Source organism: Anopheles gambiae, chromosome 3, assembly GCF_943734735.2.
Source record: "Anopheles gambiae chromosome 3, idAnoGambNW_F1_1, whole genome shotgun sequence".
Lineage (NCBI taxonomy): Eukaryota > Metazoa > Arthropoda > Insecta > Diptera > Culicidae > Anopheles > Anopheles gambiae.
This window is the reverse complement of record NC_064602.1, coordinates 37,942,618-37,960,611: the sequence shown is the minus strand read 5'-3', so window position 1 is coordinate 37,960,611 and position 17,994 is coordinate 37,942,618. Positions and strand designations below refer to the sequence as shown.

General features: G+C 44.5%; 1 protein-coding gene across 4 annotated transcripts in view; it reads left to right on the top strand.

Annotated features, from left to right (window-relative positions):
• LOC5668278 (calphotin) overlaps positions 1-17,994 on the top strand; it is a 67,831-nt gene that overhangs the window by 2,027 nt on the left and 47,810 nt on the right. For all 4 annotated transcript variants that reach the window (XM_061662273.1, XM_061662266.1, XM_061662267.1 and 1 more), the window contains exon 2: positions 8,086-8,108. The gene's annotated coding sequence lies outside the window, so the exon portion shown is untranslated. The remainder of the gene's footprint in view (positions 1-8,085; positions 8,109-17,994) is intronic.

Sequence of the window (17,994 nt, the reverse complement as noted above, 5' to 3'; positions counted from 1 at the left end):
GTATGAAGGCTTCATTATGATCTTAGTCATTTTCCCTTGCTAGCTTCGCACCTACCAGTTGGACCAGATACCTACCTACCAATACCTTCATTAAAATTGCACAAATAAGCAGCCCTTCAATAAGAATAATTCACCAATCTCCCTTCTCCACCCCAGGCTCGAATCCGTTTCCAAAACAGCTCTAGCAGGAAGGCTTACACAGAGGCGCAATTAAATGTAACCTTGAATTAAGTTCAACTCCCTAACCCAAAATGCCATTAGAGAAGATGTGAGCCCCAAGCTCGCCTAGACAGACACTCCACAAAAGCGCACATCTCACCTGCTGATGATCATTCGGAGGCCAAAGTGCCACAATACTTTAATGAAGATGGGAGAATTGAGTGGTTGGAATGAGTGGAGGAAAAAAAGCAAAGAGGTAACCACGCTCGGACACGCTAGATACGCCCGGAACTGGTTCAATAAAGCACTCGGGCCACACGCTGTATCTAGCGAAGAGATCTATCTGCCCTCTCCGTCTCCGTTGTTGTACCCCTCCTCCCCGAAGGTCCGAATTTCCGCGCACCGCGTGCATGATCATGCTGTGTGTCTGTGTGCGTTCTTTTTTCTTACTTGCCATGTTCACACAGCCGGCCACGCTATGCGGATTTTTTGTGCGGTTGGCTTTTCCGCCAACTTCAAATTGCGCGGCCGTGTTTGTTTGTGCCATCACACCGCCTAGTAGTGGGCCCGTGAGTTCCTTCTTTCCTGTTGGAAGAGGCTTTTTTTGTTGGTCGGACGTTGCTTGGCGTACATGATGTATGGTGGTGTATGGAAAGCGACCCCGAAAAGTCATCGGGAGACCCAGTTTGGGATTCATCAACCAACCACGCGGACATTAGCGATGTTTGTGTGAATGATACACATTCAAAGTCGAATAAAAAAAATGATGCCAGATAGAGCCATAAAGGAAGGTAACGATGGCGGACGGTGCTATAACTACACCGATGAACAATCGCAGCGTTTAGGCCGCGAACTCCTTCTCCCACCTTCAAGAACAAACCGAACGATCTTTTGCTGTGCGGCGGGTGGGAAGAAAATCGAAGCACACAACGAGAATAAAGATGTTGGTAGTGTTGTCTGATCCTTCCCTCGAGTCAGCCAAGCCTACACACGGCACATGTTGAGAAGATCGCGATCGCTCAAATGTGTGTGGCTCGTCTTCACACGGAAGCGAGAGCGCGTGAATCTCTAACCTTTTTTTGTGGTGGAGTTGGTTCAACGCTGCTTCTTGTCTCGCTAGTTTACCCAGGGCCGCCCGATGCGTGCATGATGCCGCCCGGCAGGTTCAACCGTTTGTGCTCTCGTTTGCCGGGGATTTATTGCGGGGATACGATACGATGCTAGTTAGTTCCCATCGATCAAGTTTTGTTTCGCCACTTCTCTCGAATGTTGTTCTGGGTGTGTAGAAGCGTCCGGAACAAAAACCGCCGAATAGAGAGAGAGGAATTCGCATAGCAGATGTTTCGTCCGCATTCGTGAATCGTATGAGCTGGAAGGGAAGTGTTTAGAAGAAAACTCTTCTTTCTATAACGCCAGCTGAAATAATAGACGAGCCGGTGTTGTACGCTTGGGGATCGCCGAAATTCGAGATCATCTGATACTGTAGCGCGGATGCTTCTGATCATAGGAAAGCAAACGTTGGATGATTTTACGATGATTCGTTGTCATTTTTTAGGCATTAGGGATGTAGTCATGATGTTTTATGTCCATTTTTTTGTTATCTTCATGTAAAATCTCACTCCCAGCAAACGCGCATCCATTGTTTTTGGGTTTTCGTCGGGACATAGACGGTAGATCATGTAATCTCCCATGATATCCCCTCATTCATTCCCAAAATGTGTGGAATAGCAACAGAGCACAAACCAACAAAATGCTTGATGCTTAGTGAGTTGTTTGGAACGTTTTTTAACCTTTTTTCTCCCCAAATAGTTTAACGACTCTATCAGAATCTGTGCAAGTTGCGCGAATATCGCGTTGGATATTTGTCTTGCTGGAAAAGTTAGGTCAATCGGTCATAGTGATACCCAAACCGCCTTCCACCTGGCATTCCCATTGGGGCCTGGATGACGATCGCGAGCGGGTACATTCCCACAAACGATGCAAAGATCGCCAAAGGATTATGGTTGTGTTTGTATTTTCGTATTTGCCATTCGAAAGGGTGGATCCAAACTGTGTAGAGTGTGTGTAGTGTGTAGCCTCCGGTGGTAAAGTAACATTTTTGCCTAAGCTTTCTCTGCGCAGAAGATGGCTAAACGTTCACGCCCGAGGATAGGGCGTCGAACTTCTGCTCCACCGGTCGTCGATTAATCGAAATCAATCGGGTGTGTGATTTGGATGGAACGCGCGGAGGTTTTTTTTTGTTTAACGGGTGAGGCAGGCTTGGGGGTGTCCTATCTACCACCAATGACTGCCATACATATTTTGTATTTTCGCCTTCTGCTTCGCCTTCTCCCGTCTCTCAGCCTTCACTCTCGTGGTGGTGACCCTTAGCACCCGTGTTGGTGTGCCGCCGGGGGTGCCAATGTAGCGCTATTCTAAGATCGCTTTCACTTCCCACATGGACCGATGGGACTGGTTCCTGCCAGTTTGGATTGCCGCCAGCATTGAAATATGCAAAGGGAGTAGCGGTCATTGGCTTCTTGACCTGAGCGTGTTGCTGATGCGTCTCTAGGAGAGTATGAGGGCGGCAACCTTTCGGTGAGACCTGCCATTTATACAACACATGTGCACACTATCTCTCTCTTTGTATAACACACACACACACACACGCTCCGGGACTCTGTGTTAACTGAATCAGTTCTGGTCGTACGGAATCCACACAACGCACATAAAATAGATAAAAGATTGATTGGCCTAATTGAATTACGTTACCATCGCGCAAAGAGCATAACACCGTCAGACGGGTGTGCGGGCACGGTGCAATACAACACATATCACGACGGGCTGAGGGATGTTCTGTGCCGCGTATCGCACTGAATTCCATTTCCGAGTGTACCGACATTTTTGATACCGATAGGGAAATTTGTTGTGTGTAAGGGTTGTACAGATACGCGCGCGCGCCCCTTTTCACACTTAATTGCTTTATCAGTTGGGAAGTTGTTTCCCTTTCTCTTTTCGTGTTTGGTTCCGATTTGATCGATTCTTCGGTGCGACATGCTGATACGTATCTTTTTGCCTACGTTTTGCGGGACATGGGCGGTGCAAAGTGGTCGAATTAGCGAGGAGAACACACAGCAGTAGCTGTGTAGGCATCATTTGCAAGTCAAAGGGCGTGTGAGAGAATCTCCAAACTAGTGATGGAAAAAATGCAGTTTTCGTTTTTATCGATTCCGGCTAGTTTCTGAAGTTTTATGGAATCGATTTCGGATAGTAGGTCCGGAATCGGCTCCGGAATTAGTTCCGAAATCGAAATCGGCTCCGGAATCGATTTGGGTCCGAAGTCAGAATCGGATTCGAAACGGAGTCGGTTTTGGCATTTACATAAGAATAGGCCTTCGGGTCAAATAATACTACATATTGATAGCCACAAAGAATCAAAATTTACTAAAACGAACAATTCTCCTGGAGACTCTCGGACTGATTTCGCTTCTGAAACTTCTTATTTGAATTCAAGAACTGATTCTCATTCCGGAGCTAATTACTTGTCTGGAGTCAATCTGTATTCCGTTACCGGGGCAGATTGCGATTCCCAGGTCGATTCCGGAGCTAATTTTGACCGGAATAGATTCCGAGGCCGACTTTCGTGTTTGGTTCGCAATTTGGAATTGGCTCCGTAGTCAACTCCGGAATCTGCTCCGGATTCAACTCTGGAATCGGTTCCGGATTTAACTACGGAATCGGCTCCGGAATCAATTTCGGAATCGGATTCGGAGTCAATTCCGGAATCGGCTCCGGAGTCATCTCCGGAATTGGCTCCGGATTCAACTCTGGAATCGGCTCCGGATTCAACTCCGGAATCGGCTCTGGAATCAACTCCGGAATCGGCCCAGGAATCAACTCCGGAATCAGCTCCTGAATCAATTCTGGAATCGTCTTCGGAGTCAACTCCGGAATTGATTTCGAACACGGAATCGAAGTCTTATTTCAAGCTCCCACCACTACTCCAAACTCCGTCAAACGTTTCGAGTCGACAAGTGCGGAAGGAACTTCTTGTAGCTTTTTTTCTGGTGCGAGTTGACTCAAGATGTTACACACGTGTGTGTGTTTTTTTACGTGGGTGGGCTATCAGGGTGGAACTACTGCTTACACTTATGGAAAAGAAATAAACGAGCAACGAACGATTGATTGATGTTTGATGTCGTACGGCACACTACTCTTCTAAGTGGAGGTTGGTTTCGGTTTGAAGAAAGTGATTCGCAAACAAAGAGGGATACAGATAGTACACAAAATATTATTTTTCCAATAGCTACATCAATCCTCATCAGGTTATATAAAAAATGAATTATCACTTTTTATTTGTTATAACACGATATCAGAGATAGGGCATAGTTGAGAGCAAAAACAAGCGTTTTAGTGGGACACTATAATCATATCGATATTAATTTCTATGTAAATTGAGCTTGAGTATTCAATTGAATGTATAATTTAATCAATTTCTCATTTAAAAATGTGTTAAAAAACTGTTTGAAGCGACTATTTCATCAGCCTCCGCAGTAGATCATGCGTCCTATTTTGCGATAATGTGATAGAGGTGCGTTAATATGCTCAGTGACTCATGGAACACGCATACCTAAATCATAACTAAAGCATATACAGCACATTTTTGACTGCTGCTGCTTGAGGCGTAACAACCAGAGCGGATGACCCGGAGCACGGCGGCGCGCAGTTCAATAAATTGTGCTCAGTGGAGCCAATTAATATATTGTCGCCATTTTGCCATATGCTGCCTGTGAACGCGTTCTATACTACTACCATCATCATCAGGCATTTCTTTCCAACATTTATAATATGCTTGAGCGAATGCGACATGTGTGTGTGTGTGTGTCTGTGGGCATAGAAGCAATGCGGTCCAATGTTATCCAATTAACTGTTCGAATATCGTGCCTTCTTCTTGCTGCTGACAGGAGGGACAGCAGCGCACTGGAAAAGAAATGCTGGTTTAAACGATGGTGTAGACGCTTTGTCAACTGGATCATTTTTATTGCACAATAGAGCAGTTTGCTTGGTGTGTGCCATTATTCAATTTCTTTTGTAAAATTTTATTCGGAAAGAATGGACCACCCGCTCTTGGGCGTGTAAGCGCGCAGAGGGTTGGTGAGAATGAAAGCCATCCATGTAGCAGCACATGTAACGTTGGGTATGTTAGAATTTCTGGAAAAAGATAGAACATTGTGTACATTTATATTTAAATTTCACTTCACAGCAAACACAGCCTCTCGCGCGTGTTCTATCTTCAGCATTGCCTTTTTCCTATTGGAAAAGTTAATTTAATCGATTAATCGAGCACAAGTATTTGATTGACGAGTGTAGTGTAAGGCCGCGGCTGTCCATCTTCGTCAGTTGAAACACCATGCTTTGCCGGTCACGCTGCTGCTGCTGCTGCACGTTTCCGTCCGCAACATTCCTCTTGTGATTAATCGGCGGCACAGTGAGCAAAGGGTGTTGAACGGCGCGAAACGCAATGTGCGAACAGAAGCGCAACAATCGATGTTAATCGCGCATCCCGCTGCTCAACCGTAGAAAAGGCACAGGGACGGAGACGGATCACCCAGCTAACGAATGGTGATAATATGTCATTGAGGGCGATGCACGTGACAAATACCAGAACACAGTGTGTGTTGTGTTTGGTGTGCGCCTCTCGAAAAAAACCCATTTCTCCTTTGATCCAAGGGCACATTACCGTAAAGACTTCCCCAAAAGAGAAACCGTATGATGATGGTCTGGATTGTGCTGCCTTAATGTGTCGACGATAGACTACCAATGCGGCAGCTAATTGTTCGATAATTTAGCTCAATTTAAGCATCTTGATCCGCGTCCCTTCTTTACACGACCGAGGGTCGCAAGATTGTGGGAAAAGAATGTTTGCTTTGGGCGATAAAATAAGATTCTATCTTACGAGAGATTACTCGGCCCATCGTGTGTAAGCGGCAGTGCATGTGTTTTTGGGTTTTTTTTATTGTGGGAAATCTGTATGATGGGTGTTTGATTGGTGTTTAATGCTCGTATGTTGACACCAGTAACGCATTCGGTATGCAAATGTCATGGAGAATGTAGGCAAAGCAGGAACTTGAATCAATTCGCATAGTCTATAGAAGAAATGACTGTTGTTATCATTGATATGTTCAAGAATGTTGTGTCATTTCATTCAAATGATGCCCTCATAATCCAATGTTGTTTTTGGTACGTCCCAAGCGTGGTGACTTACATCATCTTATGAGGGCATGATACATGACCATATGTCTTTCCAAACCCGGATGATCAATACAGTAATTCAATTGACCTTAATGGCGTAGTAATGGACTGGTTAAGCGCATAAAGATGGACAATTTGTATGGCCTTAAGCACATACTCATATCCGTTTAACTCCAAATGTTATTACAATAATTTATGTTTGTACTGCCTGTTCTTCCTTATTTTCTACAACTTAACAATTATTCACAGTTTCTGCATGGGTTTGTAATAATGTCATCCAACGTTCCAACACCCCCACGCCACGTTCCACACTTGACACGCACTGGCGTCCGTCTAGAACTCCGGATATACTTTCATTTCCATTTCCGGTTCTTCCGTTGTGGCACGAATGACGAGCTAAAGATATTTAAACAAAAATACGGTAAAGTGGATGCTCCTCCATTCAGGGCACAATTGCACAATCCAACGGAACTGTACGCCATTCCGACCACTATTAAACCGCGGCGTCGTGTGCAAGCTTCCACTTCTGCTCCGTCTGTGTTGCTCGATCGGCTCCATAGAAAGCATGTATTTATGCGCTATTACACACTGTTGATGATTATATGCTATTGATAGCTTTCCTTTCGAGTAGGTGCCAAATAGAAGGGAACCCCAGGATAAAGGGAGGTGAACAGAAGAGGAAGCCAACAGTGGGGACGAAATGTTGAGTATGGCTTGGCGCCGATGAAAATATACACTCTATCGCGTCGCCAAGATCGAAGGGCGAAAGAAGCAGAGGCACAGCCATGTTCTGCCGTGTGCTTCGCGTGATATGATGTCCCTTGGCCTGGAAGTGGGAAGTGCATTTGCGTGGAGAGAAGCTAAAGAAAAGACCGATGTGGTGGTGGTGGTTGGCTGGGTGATGAGGATTTCGTGCGCCAAACTGTCGACGATGGTGGGGCGACGACAACAGCGTTTCAACGCGGAACCCACGAAACATCGGAAACGGTTCTCCCGCGGACACGGAGCAGCCAGCCAGTCGACACGATGTGTTAGTGGCCGAGGCCGGTATTAGAAACGTGTAAACGATGGGGGTGGCGCCTCTAGCAATGGGTGTTTCGGAAGTCAGCTCACCACGGGAGCATTATATTAGCGCGCTTATGCTCCTCTCCACACGTTGAGTTGGGAAACGTCGCTATGCTGGAACGGGAATCACACGAAACCATCAACAAGCACACATACACACACACATATGAACGTTTCGTGATGCTGTGCATGTTTGCTAGTTCCATTGCTGCTGCTCGATGTTTCCCGATGTTCTGTGAAGATTAGCGCAAAAAGAAATGTTTAGCTCCCTATTAGTGCCAAATGACTGGGCAAAATAGGCAAATACTCCCCACACCCTTGGTGTGTTGGTGGACCTGAATTAAGGACACGAATCTGCACAGTGCACAGTGAGTGTGGTGGTGTGGTGTACGTTCTGTTATCGTGATTTTGGGTAATGGAGTGAAAGAGGGTCAGTAGAGTTAACATGCTGTACGTCAGCGAACGGCTATCGTGTATAATGGTGCAATGTGAGCAATTTTTCGGGGGAAAATATGCGCTACGATGGCTATTTAATGTGAAAATTGGTTTAGCGTGTATCATAGTTGTGTTGAACTGTTTGTTGTGTGAGTTGTTCCTAATTTGTTTCTTTTTTTTTTCATTTCGTTTCAGATTTTGTGTCGTCCCTTTGTGAAGTAAGTGTTTACCTAATATTATTGTTATATTGGATATGCTGATGCTTATAATTGTATTCATATCTGACGATCCTGATGTATTGATTTCAGGACTAATAAACGAATTAGAAAGGGCTGATTTTCGGTTGGAAATCAAAGATTCATAAATTTCGAAAGATCCATGAATTTCTAAAAATTCATGAATGTCGATAGGTTTCATGAATCTATAAAGAATCTTGAATCTCCAAAGATGGTCGTATCTCTAGGGATTCGTGCATCTCTAAAAAATATTAAAGCTTGAGCTTTTTATTGAACTTCTTCTTGGTGTAAAAACCTACGTGATCATGCCAGCCTATACAGGCTATCGAGACTTCTTGGAAAGTATCACGCAGCTGGATAGTTTGTTTTGCTACGGGGAGACATTGGATGCGAGGCTTGAACCCATAACGGGCATGTTTTAGGTGGGATTGTGAAAATTAAATATTTTGGAAATCATAAATCTCTAAAGATTCAGGAAACCCTGGATATATATGAATTTTAATGAACTTATGAAGCTTATAGATTCAAAAATCTTAACATATTCATGAAGCCTTAGGGATTCATGAATCTTTGAAGATTTGTGAATCATTAGATTTTCGTGAATCTTTGAAGATTCGACTCGAGATTCGAATCACTCATCACTGAAGATTGAATCTCGTAAACCTCAACGAAAGATTTATGAAATCCAACACTACATATGATAGACCATATCAAATAATAAATCGCCCACGACACCATACATCCAAAAACTTCCAGACATACACTGAAAAGTTTTGTTACAAGTTCCGTCAAATCTGAAAGAATTGTAAAAAAACTAGCTCACAAAATTGAAGCTGCAATGCTATATTGTTGTTTCTTCTATGGTTTATAGATGCTTCATTAACTCCTTAGGAGTTCTTCCGATTCTTCGGTTGTAGCTGTAGACTCAATTCCTGGAGCTACTGGTTATATGGCATAACCTCTGTTAATGAGCCCCTTTTCCTTTTAAGATCGTAGGCTGAAATATCAGCGTATCAGCTGTTTGCATCGTATTGCTGTTTTCGAGCAGCTATCAAAGTGAGTATAATGTAATGGTGGGCTTATCCCAAGGTGTATATATTTACAAGGTGTAAAAATCAACCTTCTGCTACTGAACGAAGATTTTAAGAGTGTTTTGTGTAAAGTTGTTTCACCCATCTTGTCAAAAAGTGACGTTAAAATTTGATTCTAGATTCCACTACCTGATCTCTTTAATGCACCTTGGAATATATTAAAACGTTACCTTGTTGAGACATTTTTTCGATCAGGTACTCGATTTAATTCTAACTTTGAGCCTAAAATAATCTAGACTGAAAATCGCGGGCTAGTTTTGTCTGTGGTTTTGAATGGAGTGTTGACATGATTTCAGTCACCAACTGTCAAAATTCATATAAAAAGCTGGCTAGTATCGTGATAGGCCTAAATATATTTTCTTCAATGTTACACAAACAAAATGCTGAACATGTTTTGAGAGAAAGTGAGAAAGCATGAAGAACGGATACGCAATCAGAGCGATTAAATTATTGATTCGGATACCTTTAAACGTATCACACTCGTAAATCGAGGACTATAAAATCAGACGACAACCTAGCCGGCAGTCTTTAGGATTGGTTTGTGTGTTACTACTGAGTACATCACTTCCGGTCAATATACCAAATTTTCCATGTATCCTTGCATTACCTAACTGGTTGTGTTATGGCGGTTTACAGCCAAAGTTAACGACACCACATGCGCGCTGAGGGGACACGTTCACGTATCCTACATCATTTAAATTGCATAGAATGGCACAGTTTTGCGCAAACTATGCCATACGTCCCTCTCGCTTAACCGAGTTAACAGCCGAATCGATCCTGCAATTTGATGTCTTTGGAATTACTGTCGCTGCGGGTGTGCTATAGCTCCGCAAGAAACAGGCAAAGGATGACAGCAGGATACACACCGGCACAACAGCGCTTGTGTGGTGGGGCTGCGTGCAAATTTATGGGATAAAGTCGACTGAGACACTAACGCACACGCACACGTCCAGCTGCCGCCACTCGCCCGGTTGTAAGTCGTCCGTGTGGAACACTAGCGATGGTGGGGAAAATTTAGGGAAGGTGAACGAGTGTGCATGTGTGTGTGCGAGAGTGGGGAGGTGTAAAGCGGGTCGAGTTACATTTTTTGTCGTCATTTTTACGTCAGAACAAGTCTGTTGCCGCGCTATGTTTTTTTTTTCTTTCTCGTATTTCCTTCCATTTCCAACACACGCGCGCTCACTTGGTCTGTGGCTTCGAGTCCCTATTTGGTGTCCCCCTTTATGTACGTCCCCTTGTACACAGGTTGGGCGCAAAAAGAACACCTCTTCTCGGGACATTTTGGTCGAAGGTGTGTAGTTGTAGTAGTAGTAGTAGTAGTCATACAGCGTCGTCTCGGGCCTGTCACACAAACCCACCCGTCGTTGGGTGTTTCATCGCCGTACCGGATGCGAATTTGCCCGAAGGGACTCAAAACCAGCCCCCTCGGCATCGATGATTCAGTCGCCGCACCACCACCATTGGGATGGATTGTTTTTCTATATATCCTTTGATTCATTTATTGGATTTCGCGTGGGCTAGCTAAATTTCCATTTGCTGTGCCGCCACCGTTGTCGTCCTTCCCGTCCTTCCCGACCTTCCGACGGTTCTTTAAAGTGCTCCGACGTGTAGCGACACACAGAGAGAGGGGGAAAGAAGGATACTTTGCCCTCGAGCAAGAGTGCTTGAACGAGTTTGCCTTTTCCATTCACTCCACGCGAGCCCCAGCCGGTTGGAAGGTTTAGGAGGACATTGATACGGTCGGCTTAAAATGACGAGTAGGGCGGCCCTTGATATGCCTGAAGTACGGACGGCGTCACGTTTTTTTTTTCGTTCGGGGTTTACTTGGGTGTATGGGTGTTTTGTGTTCGTCATGCTGTTTTGTAGGTTAGAACCTTAGGGCTGTATCGCCCCCCGTTTTTGTTCGTTGGTGGTTTTTTTGGAAGGGGTCGTTGATTTTTTTTTCTGTTGATTCATTAGCATTGCAAGTGATGATAAATCGTAACGCCGACGGTAACGTTTTGTGTGTTGTACCGTATCGTAGATGTGAACCAGAAGATACGAGCAATACATCAACGGGATAATAGTTATTGCAGATTGATTTGTGGTGATGATGAGTCCTTGGTTTAAGTCTCTTTTTAAAGAAGTAATAATTACCTTTCTAATGGTTCACATTTTAACAACACTACCTTCCCATATGGACACAATATTTTCGATTAAAACTGCTTAAAAGTATCAAAGAGAATACATTTCTCTTCTGCTGCAAGCGTATTTGTATTTGACTTTAAACAGAGCCGTTTTTCCTTTGTGTGCTTTATACAGAGCCGAGCTCGTCGTCTACGTTAGTCATTGACAGAGAAAGACGAACCCCCCCTTTTTGTAAGTTTATTTGCTTGTCGTGCGCAAAGAATGAGTAGATTTCGAAACCCCAGCCGCCCTAAACATCGTGTCTGTGTGTCTGGTTTAACGCTACACTAAGTTTTAGGAGTTTAAATTGATATTTAAAGCCCATGCCGTACACATGCTGGTTGCTGCTAAATAATACTAATTACAATGCATGTTTGGGTGGAAAAAATGGGCTTTTTACTCGCTTCGCAACAATTGAAAACATGTTGTTGCTGCTCGCTGCCGAAACTAAAAGGGAAACGCCAAATTATAGACCTTCTTCAGCACGCCAGAACGTGGTGGTGTACCGTAAGGGTTTGTGGGCGGTTTCAACTTCGAAAGACCCTTAAAAAGCCACCCGGTCTGACCCCATCTTTCGGTGCCATTTTCTCTGGAGCAGCAGAGCAATCTGAAATAGCACCAGATTGACAATCTATAGTACCGTCGGGGAGAGGAAGGAGGTAACGGCCTTACCTTCCCTGGTGTGTGTGTGTGCGGTTTGATAACCACGGCGAAAAAAGCATTTTGGAAAGAGCAGGACGGGGACGCATGCATGAAATGACAAATGAGCCAAGATTGTTGCGTGACTTAAATTAATTAAATTCGGCATGGAGATTGGTGCGCGCGCGAGCACAAGCCCGCCGCCCGGCCCGTCGTGGTTCAATTCCAAGACGGAAGGGAGAGGGAGCAGAGCATTTTTCCGTCCAACGGTGGGGGGGGGGGGGAGGGGGTCGTCGCGCTCGTCTTTTTATGTTGCGGCTTTTGTTCTAAGCGCTCGGCTAAAGACCGTAGAGAGACGGCGTGTTGCTTGCGCGGTTGGAGAAGTAGTCGTGCATGGATGACGACGGTCTGTGATGGGTTTGAAATTCTTCTGCTCGGACCGTCGCCCGAAGGGGTAGTTTACGCAGAACGGAATGTCTATTATCTTCCACTCCCCGCCGGTCCCCCGGGCCGGTAGTATTTAGTCGGCCCGGTCACTTTTTAAGGTACGATATTCTAATGATTTCATTGGTTGACCAAATTTTTAGGTTCCACTATCGTAGGATGGCTCTATCCGCCATCCCCCTACCCCGCGCGTTCACACGCCTCGGCGGCCTTCGACCGAGCTTTGTTTGGGATATGTTTTCCGCACGCAGCGTTTTTTGTTGGAAGAGGGGGATGTTGGAGCGTTTTGGGCGGCAATTGCTGCGTGTTCGTTGCGTGACATTATTTCGTTGTAGGAAAAATTTACCATTGTGGTGGTGTGTTGCTGTGCTTTCTTCTTTCGTGTTCCGTGTTATCTCGTGATTATTCGCTTGGTTTGTCGGTTTATTCTCGAGCAATTTCTCTAACGGTGCTTTAAGTAGGGAGTTGTTTAGAAAAAAAACGTCACTGTTTTTAATGCATGACTGTAGTAAAATTATTGCTATTCATTGAATGGTTGTTGTGAAATTGAATATTTTTTTGAAGTTTTAATTCTATGTATTCAGATTTGTTGATCTGAATGTATCTAACTTGGCGAGATTTTTATGATATTGAAATTTTGTTATTATTATTCTAAGGCATTATTGAAGTTCTAAGGCATTTTGTATCAAAGAAGATATCAGGAAACCAAAGGAGAAATTCGTAAAGATTAACATTCAACAGTAAAATTGATGTTGTATGATAATATTTATAATTTTTCTAGCCCTGTACGGTTGACGACGTTTGCGGATCCAGATACGAAAATTCATTCGGACATACTTCGGACATTGCTTCTTCAGTGAGTTCCATGTCTAGGCTTTGATTTGGGACTTAAAGGTTTTCAAGTAACAGCGAACGTACGACCGTTTTTGAGCATTCGATTGGAATACCACAACTACCAGAGAATCACATATTTAGAAGTTCCAATTTCATGCTTTTAGTTGTTTTTTCAATTTCTGGATCTTATACCACGTGAAACATTGTGCTTTATTTTGCTGTAGGGCAGTGATTTAAATTTTTGAGAGTTGGCCAATCTCCAAGGCACATACGAAAATAAATTTTCAGACATTTGAACTTCCTGCGAAATTTTGTATATATTTCTTGTTAGGAATATCCTGTAAAAAATACTTAAATAAACCCCAAAATTTGTGGCATGAAACAAAGTTTACTTCACATGTGATACAATCAAGATCCAGTGCATGTGTTTAGATTTCTATGGGCATACATTCGCTTTGCTTTACAAGCAAGCCCTGCGTTAAAATTACCCAAATTGCCCAATCAGTAGAATGTAAAACAAACAACACAGTCTGTTTGGTCATAACCAAATGCTTGTCGAAGCGTTTTCAGTTTGTGGTCACATTCTAAGCGCAGAATTAAGCGTCCCGGGGGACCGAAATTCGGACGGTTTGCAGATAATGCCTCTTTGTTGTTATTTCAATTTAATGCTGTTAATCCGAAATGCCCGGGGAACAGCATTCGGTGGGAAGCGCGTGGTTGTGTGGTTGTGTAAATTTAGCGCCTATTGTTATTCAGAATTGTTACGAATGTCATCGTGCGCTCTTCTTTTTTTTTGCATCCTATACACTGACGCCCCGCATGGTGTCCAAATCGTGGTGCTGTGAGGTGCTGCTGTTGCTACTGGTGTGAGCGCTGCATTGCATATGTAACAGCACGGTCTCCACGGTTGGATTGGTCCTTGCACAGAGCAAAACCGTCGCGTATTAATGCAATAACCTTGGACCACCAACTCTCCCCCGAAGCATAAAGGATGTGGCGAAGGAGGAGAAGCTGTGTGGAAGCTGGATGGTACGGTTTTTTATGCTTTCGTTCTCCGCGTTCGATCATTTTATTCGTCTGATGGTGCGGTGGTCGTGGTAGTCTAATTCTTCTCAATGAAACTAAATTAAGCCGTGGGTAGTGGGGGTAGAGCGGCATATGGCTAATTGATGGGCATAATTTTTTTTTTGACCAGAATGTTGCACACAACCCACGAGGGAGAAAATTCACAAATGAGGCTTGTGTGTATTTTTGGAAGTAAAATGATATGCCATTCGCTTTCAAATGGGTATTAATTTATGGCATTCGCGCACTATGTATTATCCCTTGCTTCTGAGGCAACTGTGACGATGATCGTCTTCTTCTTAAAGGCTTCCCTTCTTCTATCTGCTGTTGTTTATGTAATTTAGAGAAACTATATATCCTAAAAAGTTGTTTCGTTCCTCTTTTTTCTTGCTATATTAATATCTTGGTCTCCACGAGAGTTGTACTGTCAATGGGAAGGAAACATGGTGCAGGAATGCATTTGAAAATTCCACTCGCAGCGGCACTATCTGCTCCCGGTTTTGTCCAAACCGAACCTAAAATCTGCGCGTCTATCTAAAAAAATACCCAAGCACAGCATGATATTTGTCACCGAGAAGGACGTTGCCTGCCTATCACACTGTTCTGCTGTGGTTGCATTCTTGAAATTCATGTTTTCACGTGTTTGTTTGGTTTTTCCCCCTACAGTGTCTTCCGCTGATTGGTAGTTCCCTTTGGCTTTGGCCACGAAAGTCTAGAAGCATTAGACGCGTGTGTGTTATCGCGTTCTTCCTTCCGTTTTGTGTCCGTGGGACCGTCCATCCGTTATCCGAAGCCCCCTGCTGATGACGTGTTTTGATTATTTTATGGACCTGTTCCATGGTGTCTGCCAATTCGGGGTAGCAATGCGTACCTGTCTGCCTGCCTGGCAAAGGTTGGTATTAGCATGTTCCCTTGTATTTTTTGCAGATGTAACATGAAAAAAGGTAACTTTACGGTGATTCTCATCTCTGCCAGTAGTAGGCAGTAAACAACGGGTCTTAAAGAGCCGTAATTATTATCCTCGTCGCCGCTGCCTGTTGTCATGGGCCACAAGGCTCGGTATCTCTCTCGTATCCTAATCGGCAAGCTCTACCGGTTATGACTCAATATCCGGGACAAGGGCCTAAAGACACACACACACACCGGAAAACCCCACCGAACCCGCACTCGAGCATGTGCGTTATCTTGTTGCGATTGTAAACCAAACGCTATCTCTAGTCGTCGACAACTGGTTTCAACGAGACAGAGATTTGAATACTTATCGCAAAGCGTTGGAGATGAAGGAATAGCAAACAACCAATCCACCGATTTCGTCCTTTGGTGAGACACTTAAAGCTCCCCTAAACGCCAGCTTTACTGGGACGGGCTTTGGTCCCGAAGAGACAAGACTGTTGGGGAATTGCTAAAATTCCTTGTTCACCAAATGATTGTGCCGTCTCGGAGGAGGAGAAAAAAGAAACACATTCCATCCGGTAGATTTGTCCTGCTAGCAGCAGCTACAGAGCGTCCGCTTGTTAGGATCGATCCAATCTGTTTTGCATAACCAGCAGCAGCAGCAGCAGCAGCAACACTTCTCATGTTCGTATCTGGTCGTTTCTCGAACGCATCGTTTCTGAAGCGTTTAAAATAGGCAAGTGTCTCTGTATTGCTTGCATTATTCATGCTTTGAAAGCATCATCTGCTTCCTTCGCCGTTTGTTTCATCATTTAAAGACGCACAAACACACTTGTTGTCTCTCGGCTCTGGCAAGCATGCTAATAAAAGCTAATAAATATACAATTTAATTTGTGTAAGCTATATTTGGCTTTGATAATAATGCTATCGCGTATCCAATTGCGTAATGCGGTTCGAGCACCTCGCCAATGTTTATAAATCGTATGTTTGGGGTATTTTAAATGTATTATAAACATGTTTACAATACAATGCCTTGCCATCCTGGTGCCATGCTGTATTTTGTCGCTTTTATCTTTCAAAGCGCCACCTCAAACACAGCGCACGTTCTGCGTTGCATTTAAGGGAACACGGGGCTACATGGGTGTTTGCTGGTAATGAATGCAAAAATGTGCCATTTTTTCACTTCAAAATTGAGCTATAATTGCGCAAAATAAGTGTGAATATTATAGGGCAAATATTGAAAAACGATTGGTCTGAAGAAAGCAGGAGATTTGATGCATTTTTAATATGAACAAAAATTTAGAAATGCTTCACTCTGGACAAAATAGGCCCTCGATTTACTACTTCACATTGCTCATATTTCCCCACATTTCCATACAGTTCGCACTTCCTCTCTCTCTTTTTCTCTGTCGGTGAACGGGACTAGCGGCTGCTGACGGCGAACCTCTGTGGCTGCCAACCTCTGCTCAATCACAGCTGGTTTTTTTTTTTGGCGGAGGAACCCGGTGGCGGTACACTTAGCGGAATTGGTGGCTGCAGTCAAATGTATGCTACCGGAGCATGAGCTCCCCGGGGGGTTGTCTTTATAGGGGGGAGGCACATCTTACGCTACAGTGATTTTCGCGTTAGGTCGCATTCAGCCTTTGTGCGCTGAACTCCTTGCCTTGTTTTGCTGCCCGGGCGGCGGACTCTAGAGATATGTGTTTGGGTCGGTGCTGGCTAAATCCGTAGAATTGGCGATGCACACAACGAACGTTGAAGGATTAGAGATGGTGCCTAAACACACTTAGGATGATCAGAGCAGCATACGCGATTGCATTGGTACATGGATGAAGTCGAGTGCAGTTTTCACGTCGCCATCTTCTCCAAAATTCGTTCTGCATCGGTTAGATGTTGCTATGCCTTCGTTGGGGCTTTTTTTTTTGTAGGTCATTATGCTTTAAATCGAGTGGTAAGAAACAGACGGATCGTGGCTTGTCTGTGTCTGTCTACTTGGATGCCTCGGAGCCTAGAAGGGCGCTCAAGAATGGATAGCAGTGCCGCCCGGTTGGAGGTATTATTGTTATAGTGACTGTAGTTCCCCCACCTCCACCCTTCTAATGGGGCTTTAGGTCTCGAATCTAAACGTGTGCCCCAAGATTATTGTGAACCTCTGAGGCACTGAGCGACGTCGTTGTGCCCTCGTCTGTCTTGCCCGTGTTCTTGTTGTCGAATGGAGTAGACGACTCCCCCGAAGAACAGCGTTAGCGGCAGGAGGGAGGGATGTGATGGCCAAATAACATGAGGCCAGCCAATCAGTTCGCGGTTGGCCGATCTTCTATCGGTGTTCCTCTGGTGTCTTCAATATTCCGGTCATTGGAGTGCCGGGTCGACTGAGGCGTGCACGCGCGTTCACACGGACGCACAGAGATAAACGTACCGCTTATAACGGAGGTTTGTGGAAATTGGGAATTTTAAACTCTGAAGTGCGCTGTGCTGGTGGGATGGGGTCGGGTGGAGTTCGCGTTCCTCTTGCTGCTGATTGCTTTCTGGTGGTTTTTGATTCCGTATCACCACGTGTATGTTTGTGTGTGTGTCTGTGGATTACAGGGACTGACTGTGAAGTCGGACATCAGTTAGGCACCACGTTTTGACCTAACGTAACGACTGTGCGCGTGTGTGCGAGATGCTATACTTGCATGAGGCATTCGAGCGAGCGAGTTTGTGCTTTTTAGTGTACGAATTGATGCACCTCC